The 12,008-nt window shown below is 33.8% G+C and overlaps 1 long non-coding RNA gene across 2 annotated transcripts; it reads left to right on the top strand.

The window, feature by feature from the left end:
* Positions 1-3,915: 3,915 nt before the first annotated feature.
* LOC306765527 lies at positions 3,916-7,032 on the top strand. 2 transcript variants are annotated; one of them, XR_013771569.1, is made up of 3 exons: positions 3,916-4,000; positions 4,108-4,264; positions 5,594-7,032. It is a non-coding gene; the product is annotated as an uncharacterized lncRNA (long non-coding RNA). The 2 variants fall into 2 exon arrangements; XR_013771570.1 differs by having other exon boundaries at positions 5,534-7,032.
* The last annotated feature ends 4,976 nt before the right edge of the window (positions 7,033-12,008 follow it).

The following is a 12,008-nucleotide window of genomic DNA, read 5'->3' as shown; positions in this document are numbered from 1 at the left end:
AAAAACAATACAATTAAATTATGTACTCAATTTATAAATCAAAATAATTTTAAAAAATTAAAATTGTGTTAATTCTCACTATGTATTATAAATGAAAAAATATGCACATACAGATTTTAAATAAAGAAATTCTTTCTGTTATAAAAACTTTGACTAAATATTTTTGAAATTTGGCCTTTTTCCCATAAATTTCCTGTTTTGCATATTTTCTAAAAGAATAAATCAGTAAATGTATTCAATAACTGAGAAACTGGTGTTTTTTTTTATTCCCAGTGTTATCCATTCATCACATCTTGTGATGAATGGATAATGTCACATTTTGTGCCGTTTACTGGACAGATGTTCTAACGCTTAATCGTGCCGTCCAGATGTGCAGCGAGGACGCAACCATAACTCCAAGCTGGCTCCGTCTAAAAGCTGGAAATGGAAATAATCCAGAAACCTTCCTTCCATCCATCCTGTTTGTGTGTTTTATAGAAAAGTCTATAAAAAGGTCTGAATATAAAAACCTGAAATGTTAAAACTTTCATGTTGTTGAGGCGTAATGAACTGAACAAAGTGCCGTATTTTTACGGGTCTGTTGAAGCGCCACAGCTGCACTTCCAAGCGGTAAAATAAATTCTTCCAGCCATTTTCAGCGTTTCATTAACATCTGGAAGGTAAATATGTACATGTCTGCACTGTGGACTCGTCCTGCGTGAGTATGACATCACAGAGTTTGATGAGGTCGTTTATGACGTGGAGTCGGCCCGCCTACTTTAAATCATTTCAACTTTAAAGTCACGTTTATTTTGTTTTCGTCACAAATAATTATTTTCTTCATACATAAAGCAGATCAGAGACCAACACAAGCAAACAGCTTGTTGCTTCCATGTAAACACTCTGAAACGAACAAACCTCCTTCATCAGCACGCTGCCTGCGTAGAGACAATACTTACACTTACATGTCTCTCAAAATATACTATGACATCTTGTTTTTAAACAAATAAGATAAATAAAGTTTTAATTTATTCCGCAGTTGAGTCTCTAAAAGACAAGCGTCTTTCTGGATTTTGGGACAATAAACTTAAAATCATCTCTAAACTTATATTTAATTTGCTGAAGCTTTAAATACTTAAGATGGAATAATATTTTGTTTAGCTTTGAACCTAATTTGCATTGTTTTGTCAGAAACTATATCATTAAATTTCACTAGGTTTGACGGTCTGGTTATGATATCTAGCATTATTTTTCCATCGTTTGACACGTTTCTATGAAACAACATGTTGTTGTCCTGTGGATGTTACCGCGTGGCTCTGCACAGTAAGTCATGTATTCAGATACAATAAAATAATAGACAATAATTTATTCATCAGATCTTCAGTTGTATGTGGAATATTATGTGTTCTGATATTTTTGCCTTCATGTACAAGTTGCTTCCAGTTTCAGCTGGAGTCGTTCCAACACCTTCGATGCCATATATTTGTAGTTTTCTTTTTGCTTCCAAATATCATAAAATTAAGTTTCTGAGATGTCAAGTCTCATCTTGTTTAAATCAAACCAAGTTTTTTTTTGTTATTTCAAAAAAGTTCTTTCAACATTTTGCCTGAACAAATTTTTCCACATTTAAACACATGAGACAAGTTACACGCATCATATATGAAGATAATAAAAAGTTTGGGACGAGTTCCAGAAGCTTGTGGTATTCCTGAAGTTCTGGTCTTTAGTCCAGATGCAAACGGTTTAATTTCTTGTTCAGTTGGCCAAAACCGGTCCGGATCCATTTTTCCAATACCGGCCCGGGACTGAACCGGCTTTGGGCCAGATGTGGATTACTAAATTGTGATGTTGCGGCCCAGATTCGGATTGGTTCCAGACCATTTCTGGGCCAAGTTTGGGTCAGATCTGGTTTTCTTCCAGCCCAGTTTGGACCAGTATTGGCCCATTGTGTTAAATGACACTGGTACAGAGCCGCATTACGGATGTGGGCCAGTGTAATTTAGCTTCGTCTAGCTCCTTCTTGCTGGTTTTGGTGGACTCCAAGCCGGATGTGGAATGGATGTGAACCCTAAGTGGACCAAGACTGACCTGGATCTCTCCCGGATGTGATGTGGACTGGATCATTTCTATAAACAATGAGAACCAGAAGAACAGTAGGACTTCCACAGTCCTGCAGGTTTTACTTGTGTTCCTTCTGCGGCACATCAGATTCAGGTAATTATGATCAATTAAGTCTGACACTACAAATATATCAACTATCTAACTGTTTAAGGAAGTTTTTCCAGGTTCTTGGAAGATTGAGGAAGTATGGATATGAGTCTGTAATTTTCCATAAACTGATTGGGAATAACCTTTGTTATCTCCCTGTCACCTGGATCAATACCATGCAGGAACAACTGATCAAAATATGGTTAAATCATTTAACAATGACATAAATAACTTCTTTAATAATCCCCATCTCTATGGATGTTAGGTTTCTAAACGACCGTGACGTCATATGGTTAATTGAATTATCATTCATCACAAATATGTGGATGATTGACCTTTAAACTACTTATAATCACGCAAAACCATGAACTGTATGAGAAACACGCAGATCCAAAGATAAACATATAAATTCACATCACGTTTCCACGGAAATAGCGAGAAGAAAAAGATGGAAAAACACGTGAGTGAAGAAAACATTGTGTTTTTATTAACGCTTACAAACTGTCTGATGATCGTGTAAAACTTCCCCGCATGGAATTTTCCACTTCTTTCTGGAAAAGTCTTCAGCAGGGAAATTTACCGCAGGAGACGTCATCAGACAAAACGATGCGCACGCAGCTTTCATTGGTCGGTTTTAACGCCGCAAACACGTCAATTTACAGCATTGGCTCCCGTCTTATAAGGAGATAACGTCACTCAGCCTTCAAATTAAAACTCTCAAACGCTGTTTGTCTGATAGGGTTGTAAAAAAAATTTAAATGAAATAAGTCTCTGAATTGCAAACCCCTTCTGAACCTACACTTTCTTTTTTAAATGATTATTCAAACTGGATGACAATTAGAATTGGGAAATATTTCAAGTTAACTTTGGCACTTCGATAAAATGTCCTTTCATTTAATTACTTTACATTAAATAAAATTAAATAGTATGACAAAGAACATATGAAAAAATGATGAAATAATCATAAAATTATTTTAAATAAATTAAATTAATTAAATGACTTTATTTAAACTGTCTGTTGCAATTTTAGGATTTTTAAAAAGAAAGAAAGAAAGAAAAATACCAGTTTACATTTTACAAAGATTTAAGTGTGGTAAATAACAGTAAAATGTTCTATTTATCTCTGGAGTTGCAGTCTGCAGAAATTTGCTAAATTAAATGTTTTGTGTTCTATAAGTAGAAAAAAAACAATTAAATTATGCAGGTTCAGGGTCAAAATGTGGTTTTAAAATGCACAGAAAACTCACAAGAAGGGGCTGAAAAACAGAGAAATAAAGAGAAAATCTAAATAAAAAATAAAAATGAGCTTCAGCACTGTTTTTGCAAAAATTTCAACAAAGCTCAGATGACAAATATTATTTTTTATTTTAGATGCCAGATGCTTTTTAAACAAAATTAATTTAATTGCAACTTATAACTTGATAAATTATATTTTACACTTAAATTATATTTCATACTTAAATAATTGAAATACCAGCACTTTAAGAATAAAAAACAATAAACTAATAAAATCTTATTTAAAACAAAAAAAAACAAAAAACAACATATGATCGGAAATAATCTTTTTTTGCGAGATAGATTCTATAAAAACAAAGAATTCTTTCTAGTGCTTTACGGCTTTTACTTTGTAAGACGCCACCGGAAGTACGATGTGCTATTGATTTTTACTTGACTCCATCAAACTATAGAAACTTCCAGAAGCAACCAGACAGTTAGTCGTCGCTGTATATAAAAGAGGAAAACGCTCCGGTCCTCGCCAGTCTGCAGGGGAACAGGAGGACGACGAGGACGACGGCGGTCCTTCATCCTGTCTGTGAGTACTCGCCTGCATGTTTGTTTGTTTGTTTGTTTGGTGACTTGCGGTCTGCAGCTGATTGGAGGACTTTAAGAAATCCTGAAAACCTGTTTTGTTCGTTTCAGAACTGTCTCCATCCGCGAAGCAAAGAGCCGTTTCCATAGAAACGAGATGTTAAACGTGCCGTGATGAGGAGCAGAAGGTCGGGTTTAAACCCGGTCCCGAGTTTAACCAGTTTTCTGGTTTCTGTGTGATTAAGAGAAGAAGAAAAGTCAGAAACAGGTTGGGTTCAAAGAAAGACAGAAAAACGAGCTGTTAAAGAGTCAAATCTTCTCCTGGTGTTCATATTCAGGCAAAACTGTGGAAAATACGGAAGGAAAACAAAGAAAATGTGTGTAATTTTCACTAAAACATAGAAAATATTCAGACATGGTTTAAACTGGTGAGATCCCAGTGAGTAGTGTGGAGGGCGGAGTCCCAGTTTCCAGAACGTTCCAGACCAGTAAACAGCAGCGAGCTGGAATATTCTGGATGGATTGAGTTTCTTTTCTTTCCAAACTAAATTTTAACAACAGGTTACAGATAATAAATAAAATCAACAAGGAGACAAATAATACAAATCAGTATTTGAGTGTTTAAACTTTCATCCAGGAATAAAGAGCTTGAAAGGAAACGACATAATTTCATGGGTTTATTCTATTAAAGATATTTTATTTCCATTAGAAATGGAGAATAAAACAGCTGGTCCTATATATGTAACTATAATATAATCTGCTTGTGATTTAACAAACTTTCCAACATAAAAGCAACTGTGTGTAAAACTGGCTTTATTTTTGTTGTTTTTCATGATAATGAAACTTATTTTTAGTTTTATTGTTTTGTCAGATTTAAAAGATGTTTGAGAGGAGTAAATAATATTTGGGTTTTCTTGGCTTAAAAAAATTAATTTTCATATTCTGCGTCACAGACCATTTATTATCAACTTCTGTGGATTTAAATCTCAGCAATAAAAAAAAAAAACCTGAAATGATCAGTTGTAAAAACACTCAGATATACTGATTATATGTTTCTCTGGAATAAAATAAAAAGTAAATCAACAAGAATTATCAATGTATTCTCAAAATTACCAAGATAATTACACAAGGTGCCTGATTTTTTTTTTAAACTTATTTTTATTTCCAAATAAGACTAAAAAAAAAAAGAAAATCATGAATTTATTGTAGAAACTGTATTTTCTTTTTTCTGAATTGATTAAATTTTCTGTTTTAAAAAATCTTCCAGATTTTTTATTGGGGACAAAGAGGTTACAGTAGAAAAATTTAAAACAACCAAGTTCTCACAATAACATAAAGGCCAAGTTTATATGTTGTCTGTTTAATAATAAAAATAAGAATAAAGGGGCTTCAGCAGCACTGGAGATGATTAAAAAAGAAAATAAGTTAATCCCAGAGGAGACTGTGTTAATAAGTAAATGGATGAATACACAAATATAAATACAGAAATTGTTAAATAGATGTTTTAATAAAAAGTTGCCTTGGATTTTAACTTTAGATTTGTTTAAATGAAGAAAGGAGAGACGAGATGAGATCATGGATCTGCTTGCCGTTGCAGGACAAGCCTCTGACGGGACATAAACCAGCAATAAAGATGATGAAACCTTCAGCTGACTGAAATGGTTCATATTATTAAAATGGTCAAATACTTTTTCTGTAATCTCAGTAGTAATTTTACAGTTTTAAGTACACACTGTCAGAGACGTGTAATGTCCTACATGATATACATGACATTAGAGGGAGAAATACGTCATATGCAAACATTTCTTGTTGAAAAAATTGCTTGTTTTCTAAATAATTCTGTTAATTTAGTCTGTTTCTGTTTTGTATTCTACATGTTTCTTCCAACTAAATGTATGATCCAGAATTATTCCCACACATCTGGTTTCATATTTTCTGAGTGACTGAATTTCCCAGTAACAAACGCTATAAATTCATGTTTATTTTCATTTAATGACAACTTATATATCCCTTATCCTAACCTGTTTGTCATCTCTTCCACTGTTGTCAGCAATACTTTACTGTCAGATCCTGCTATAATCTGCACATCCAATAAATATCAGCTGATTAAATATCAATATTTAAAGTATATAAATAAGTATTTATTTGCTCCCAGTACCGGACCATGTGGAACACCACAAGTTAATTTTCTAAAATGTGACCCAGAACTATAAGATTTTCCTGCTGAAGCTTAGTATTTATATAAAATCTTCTCCGATGCAACAGTTTTTATACGGTAATGCTCCGAGGCCGTCAGGTTTGACTCCAGATGTTCTGCTGGATGAGGAAAAGGAACGGCGCTGAGGTTTCATGGAAATCTGAGCTCAGGAATTTTCTCTGAGGTGGACAGCCAGGTCTTTATTTTATTTATGAAAATGGAAAAAATAAATTAACAATATAAAGTGTTTAAAAATATAAACCTGAAAATTATAAGACAATCATTAAATTTGACTTATTTTAATTTTTATTATTAGAAACATGACAGTCTAATTTTTATGAAGTAATTCATATTTTTTTTCCAAAATATAATCATTTAGTACCTATTTATATTATACATATATTTTAGTATTGATGCATCTGTTTGTATTGTTGATTGTAAAATGAGACATTTTACAGAACTATGAAGCAAAACTCAACAAGAAGGAAAACATAAACACTTCTCTGATCTGCACATCACAGACCAAAGGCAAAAATCATGTTGTCCAGAATTTAAATTTCACCTTAAATTTAGTATTTTCAAAAAGTTTTCTCACCACAAAAAAACATAAACGTTCTGATCAGAAGCTTTAAATAAAGTTATCTGGAAGAAATGAAAGATGGTAATGAAATAAAAATTATATGTATGAAAAAACTTGTGTGAATAATATTTACTCTGACAGATAATGGGAGAAAATCAGGCTCATATATCAATATTAATAATAATAATAATATAATAATAATAGTAATAGTAATATTAACAGTATGTACCACAGAAACGTAGTACAAGTTAACAAGAAAAAGAGCCAAAATTCAGTTAATTAAATCGAGCTTCTGGAACAGAATAGTCTTTAAGGACTGGATCAGGTCTGATTGGGACCTGGTCTCGGGACCGGGTCTCGGGACCTGGTCCCAATCAGACCTGATCCAGTCCTTAAAGACTATTCTGTTCCAGAAGCTCGATTTAATTAACTGGATTTTGGCTCTTTTTCTTGTATCTCATTGTTTAAAATATTTTAATCAGATAATTTTTCCTCATTTGTTTAAATCTTCATATTGTTCAAAAAGTTTTCATTTTTTCGCTCCATAACTGATCATCTTGTAGAGAAACGGTGAAGTTTGGTGTTTGTTCCTTTCACACTGAATTTATCCTTCACCCACGAGAAAAACTTAAGATTCTGTTCATGGATTTTTAACTCTTTACATTATTTGAACTACCTTGAAGCTGGGCAGGAATTCAGATGTTAATATTTTTAGATGAAACAGAGTTTGTTAGTTTTTATGACAGATTTTTATTTCATGTATGATAAGAAGGAAAGTTATAAACTTTATAACGATAACTGATTTAAAACACCTTTGATTTTATGTCTTACTGGAATTACATAGATATTAGATTTATGTAGTTTATATGGTTCATCCAGTTCAATTTTCCATCTGTTATTACTGCTAAGAATGACTACATTTATTTTTAGTTTTTTCATAATGTTACAACATTATAAACAATAAAACTTTAATGTTAATTAATTCAAATTTAACCACTTCACCAGTTTATCCAGTTATTTTATAAATAATGTAACTTATTTTTTTTAATAAATAATGCAATAATTGAAATAAACTAACATTTAAATTAGTTGTATACAATAAAGACCAACTCAATCTGTTGGTGTCCTTATATAGGCTATTATGAATTGGCTTTCATTATGTTTTCTTCTCTGTCTGTAAAGCGTCTTGAGATGGCATTGCTGTGATTTGACACTATTTAAATAAAGTTGAATTGAATTGAATACTGGTAATAATACTGGTGTCTGAGTGGGAACGTTTAGTTTCAGATGCTTCCTCTGCCAACTTACTGGTATCTGGATGTGATCGGATGTGTCAACAGTTCATAACATCTTCTGGACTAAAAGTTTCACATTATGATGAATTAGACAAACCTAAGCCCGTGTTAACAGAGAAAGTAAAAGTCACAGTGGAGTTCCACAGGGTTCTGTACTGGAGCTAATTCCACTTTAGACGACACTGCCTTCCAGTGTGTTCAGTTTATTTTAAATGGCTGTAATCCAGATTTTAAGGCTGTTTACTTCTTCTAACAACTTCCCTGACCAATGTGTCAGCATTGTATCACTGTAAATTTAGTCTTCATGCATTTACACTGTTTGTAAGATTTCCTTTCTATCTAGTAGAAAATAACTAAAAACTGAACAAACAACATAAAATATCATTTACATAAGGTATTGCATGAACATAAATGTTCTTGTAACATCTAAAATAAAAAATATTTACACGAAAAGAAGGTGTTACAGTTGTAATAATGGATTCAACGTGTCAACTAACTCACTTTACAGTCTTACTTTTCAGATTTTTCTTAATGCAGCCACTTTTAATGTCACCATACATCAGCATGATGGAAATCCCACTATCTGCATTTCCAGTTCCCAAAAAATTGCACAAAACTCAAATATTTCAGTAAAAAACTGGTAATGGAAACTTCTGCATGGCAAAAAAACTCCCCTATCAAATATTACTAAAAAATATTACTCTGTTGGGGGGGGGGGGGGGGGGGGGGGGGGCAGACAAGACATGAAGGTGACCAGTTCATTTCAGATGAAGATGGCGCAGTATGTATGGACGGAGGAGCAGACGGAAATCTTTTTACAATTAAACAGAACATAGAACCTCCATCTTTAAGCCCAAATAACAGCAAGTTGCAGAGTTTTGTAAGGAATTAGAGAAATGCTGAGAAAGGCTTTCAAAAGCTGTGGAAAATCCTCCACAGCAAGAGGAAATCCTGAAACAGCTGTAGATGGCAGGTTTACATCAAACCATTGCTTATAATAAGGATGGAAAGTGGAACATTTTAACTGACCAGCTGGTAAAACACATCCAACAGGTTTAGAGAACACTTTACAGGCTTTATGTTACATGTCCAAACATCCCTGATGAATTTAAGGTGGGAGCAACATTAACTTGAGCAATTTATTGATTATGAACAATGCTAATAGATGTAAGCTAGCATTAAGTAAGTTAGACATTTTAATCACAACAGGTGTGCTGAAAAAAGGACCATAGTGATAGTCAGTTACCTGTAGATGTCATTTTTCACATTTATTACCCTTGAAAACTAAACCAACAGCTCCTACCAGCCTGTTCTTTATATCTGTCTATCTATCTATCCGTCTATCTATCTATCTGTCTGTATATCTATCTATCTATGTCTCTATCTATATCTCTATCTGTATCTCTATATCTATATCTCTATATCTGTATTTCTATCTGTATCTCTATATCTATATCTGTATCTCTATATCTCGATCTATCTGTATCTCTATATCTGTATTTCTATCTATCTGTATTTCTATATCTGTATCTCTATATCTCTATATCTCTATCTGTATCTTTATATCTCTATCTATCTGTATCTCTATATCTGTATTTCTATCTATATCTCTATCTCTCTATCTCTATATCTCTATCTATATCCCTATATCTCTATCTTTATGTCTATATCTCTATCTATATCTCTGTATCTCTATCTATATCTCTATCTATCTGTTTAGTTTTAAATTACGTCTTCTTACTTCTTCCACATTTGAATTCCTTCATCTCAACCAACAGTGGTGGTTAAATCACAATATAAACTAGAAAAGATCAGATTAGATCAATGGATTATCCCAACTTTAGCATTAGAAACAACAATGAAACTATAAATAGTTAAATGTGTAAGTACTGCGATGGACTGGCAACCTGTCCAGGGTGACCCATCCAACAGGGACGTTCTTTAGGAGTTGTAGTTCAATGATAAATTGCCTTGGAGGAACAGGCTGAACCTTAATGCAAAAAACATTAATTAAATCCATAAGATAAGAAATCTAAGACATGATAGAAGTCTCTAAATATTGTATTATAGTTTATTTAGCCTGACGAAGTCTCCTGACACTCCGGCTTCAGTTTGACTTATATTAGAAACATCTTTGGGTTATAAACCAGTAAATAAATGATTTATTATTTCCTATCATACATGTTATGGTTATACATATTTTACCATTTAAGATGTAGATCTAAATGTTAAATAGAAAAACGTCAGCTCTTCTGACAGATGGTTCCAGTTGCACAGAATTTAGTATTAGTATGAATGTAGTAGTAATCAGATTACCATGTGATGTTCTGGTACCGAACCTTCAGAGCAGATTCACAGCCGCTGATCATGAAGCCACTCTGGCGCTTCTCATTCTGAACACAAAGAAAAGCTGTGAATCGAGTGGTTTTACTAAAGCAGCATCCGTCTTGTGAAACGTTCGACTCGCCTCATGTAGGGTGCAGAGTTAAATCAGAGGAATCCACGCTTCCCTCCTCCGCTGATGTGCTGTTAACGGACTGACAAAGAACCCAGATCTGGGCAAGTGGTCTGGCTGCTGGAGGAAAAACCATGTGGCTGGTTGGTGAACTTCACACGTAAACGTTGACTTTATATGTCGACCCCCTCACAGGACCCTGTCACTGGGAATGAAGATGGAGAGGAGGACAGATATTAACTGAAAAACATCTAAACTAATCATATAACAAATAAAAACATGTTTTAAACATAGCATAATTGTCAGAAAAGGCCATTTTTTCTTTCATTTAGAATTTAACCTGAGCGATGACTCTAAAGCACTCCTCCCATCTGCTGTCGCTCAGAAATGTCCCAGTTCAACACATTAAATGAAATAAAATCATTAGGATGAATAGAAATATTTATGTAAGGAGGACAAAGTGCAGATAAACATGTATTTTTATCATCTGCTGCTATTCGGATGTAACAGCTGGATGTTTGCTGATAGGTCAGATATTCTCCTTTCACTGAGTCCTGCATGTCGTCTTTCCTCTTCCTCATTCCTCATCCTGCAGATCCTCTTCCATTACTGTGTCCTCCTCCTCCTCGTCTTCCTCGTCTCTCTCACATAAGCAAGAAAAAAACTACAGATGCTGCTTTTCCTCTTCTTTTCTGCTGGTTTTAAATCAACTTTCCTCTATTTTCCATCACAAACTTTAAATCATTTTACCTTTTATACCCAAAGAAATGAATCTTTTTATCGACTCTTAGTCTACATTATTAGCAGCTATTAGAACCAAGCTGTCATTATTTCATGTCTTAACATGATTTAGTTGAGTTTTACGTCTTTCCAGCCGTGTTGCTGCCATCATGTTTTCCTCTCATTTTCAGAGCAAAGAGCTTTCCACGCTGTGAATGCTGCATGTGATGCACTTCTACACATTCTATATGTGCAGTCAACAGATATTTACTCAAATCTAGACTGAAAAGAATACAACTCCTGTTCAGTTCCCCCCATCAAACTTTTCTAGAATCCCACCCTGCATATCTGAAGCATAACTCACTGTCAACCAGCTGCTTAGTGAAGCATCCTGCTCTGATTTGTATTTCAGCACATTTATGACCCCTAAAACCTGATCCATCTGCCTCTAACCCGCAGATGTTACAGATGTGGTTCCAGAAAACTGCAGATAAAAAGGAAAATAACGTAATAAAATAAATACAGACAGGTTCTGTGGTTAAAACAGGCTGCTGTTGTTTACCATCAACATGTTGCTAGTGTATCAACAAACTTATTACTCATCATGTCATTAAAAATCCTAACTTAGCTTCATCTCTGCAAGAGAAGCAGATTTGGGGGATTTAAGTATTACAAACCACTCTTTACCTGAAACGGTTATAAATTAAACTACAAGGATGGCCTGAGAATCAGTCACTCATCGGCTACAGTTACGTGATGTTTTTT

The sequence above is a fragment of the Telmatherina bonti genome (assembly GCF_933228915.1).
Source record: "Telmatherina bonti genome assembly, chromosome: 14".
In the NCBI taxonomy this organism is placed as follows: domain Eukaryota; kingdom Metazoa; phylum Chordata; class Actinopteri; order Atheriniformes; family Telmatherinidae; genus Telmatherina; species Telmatherina bonti.
This window is presented reverse-complemented; position numbering and strand designations above follow the sequence as displayed.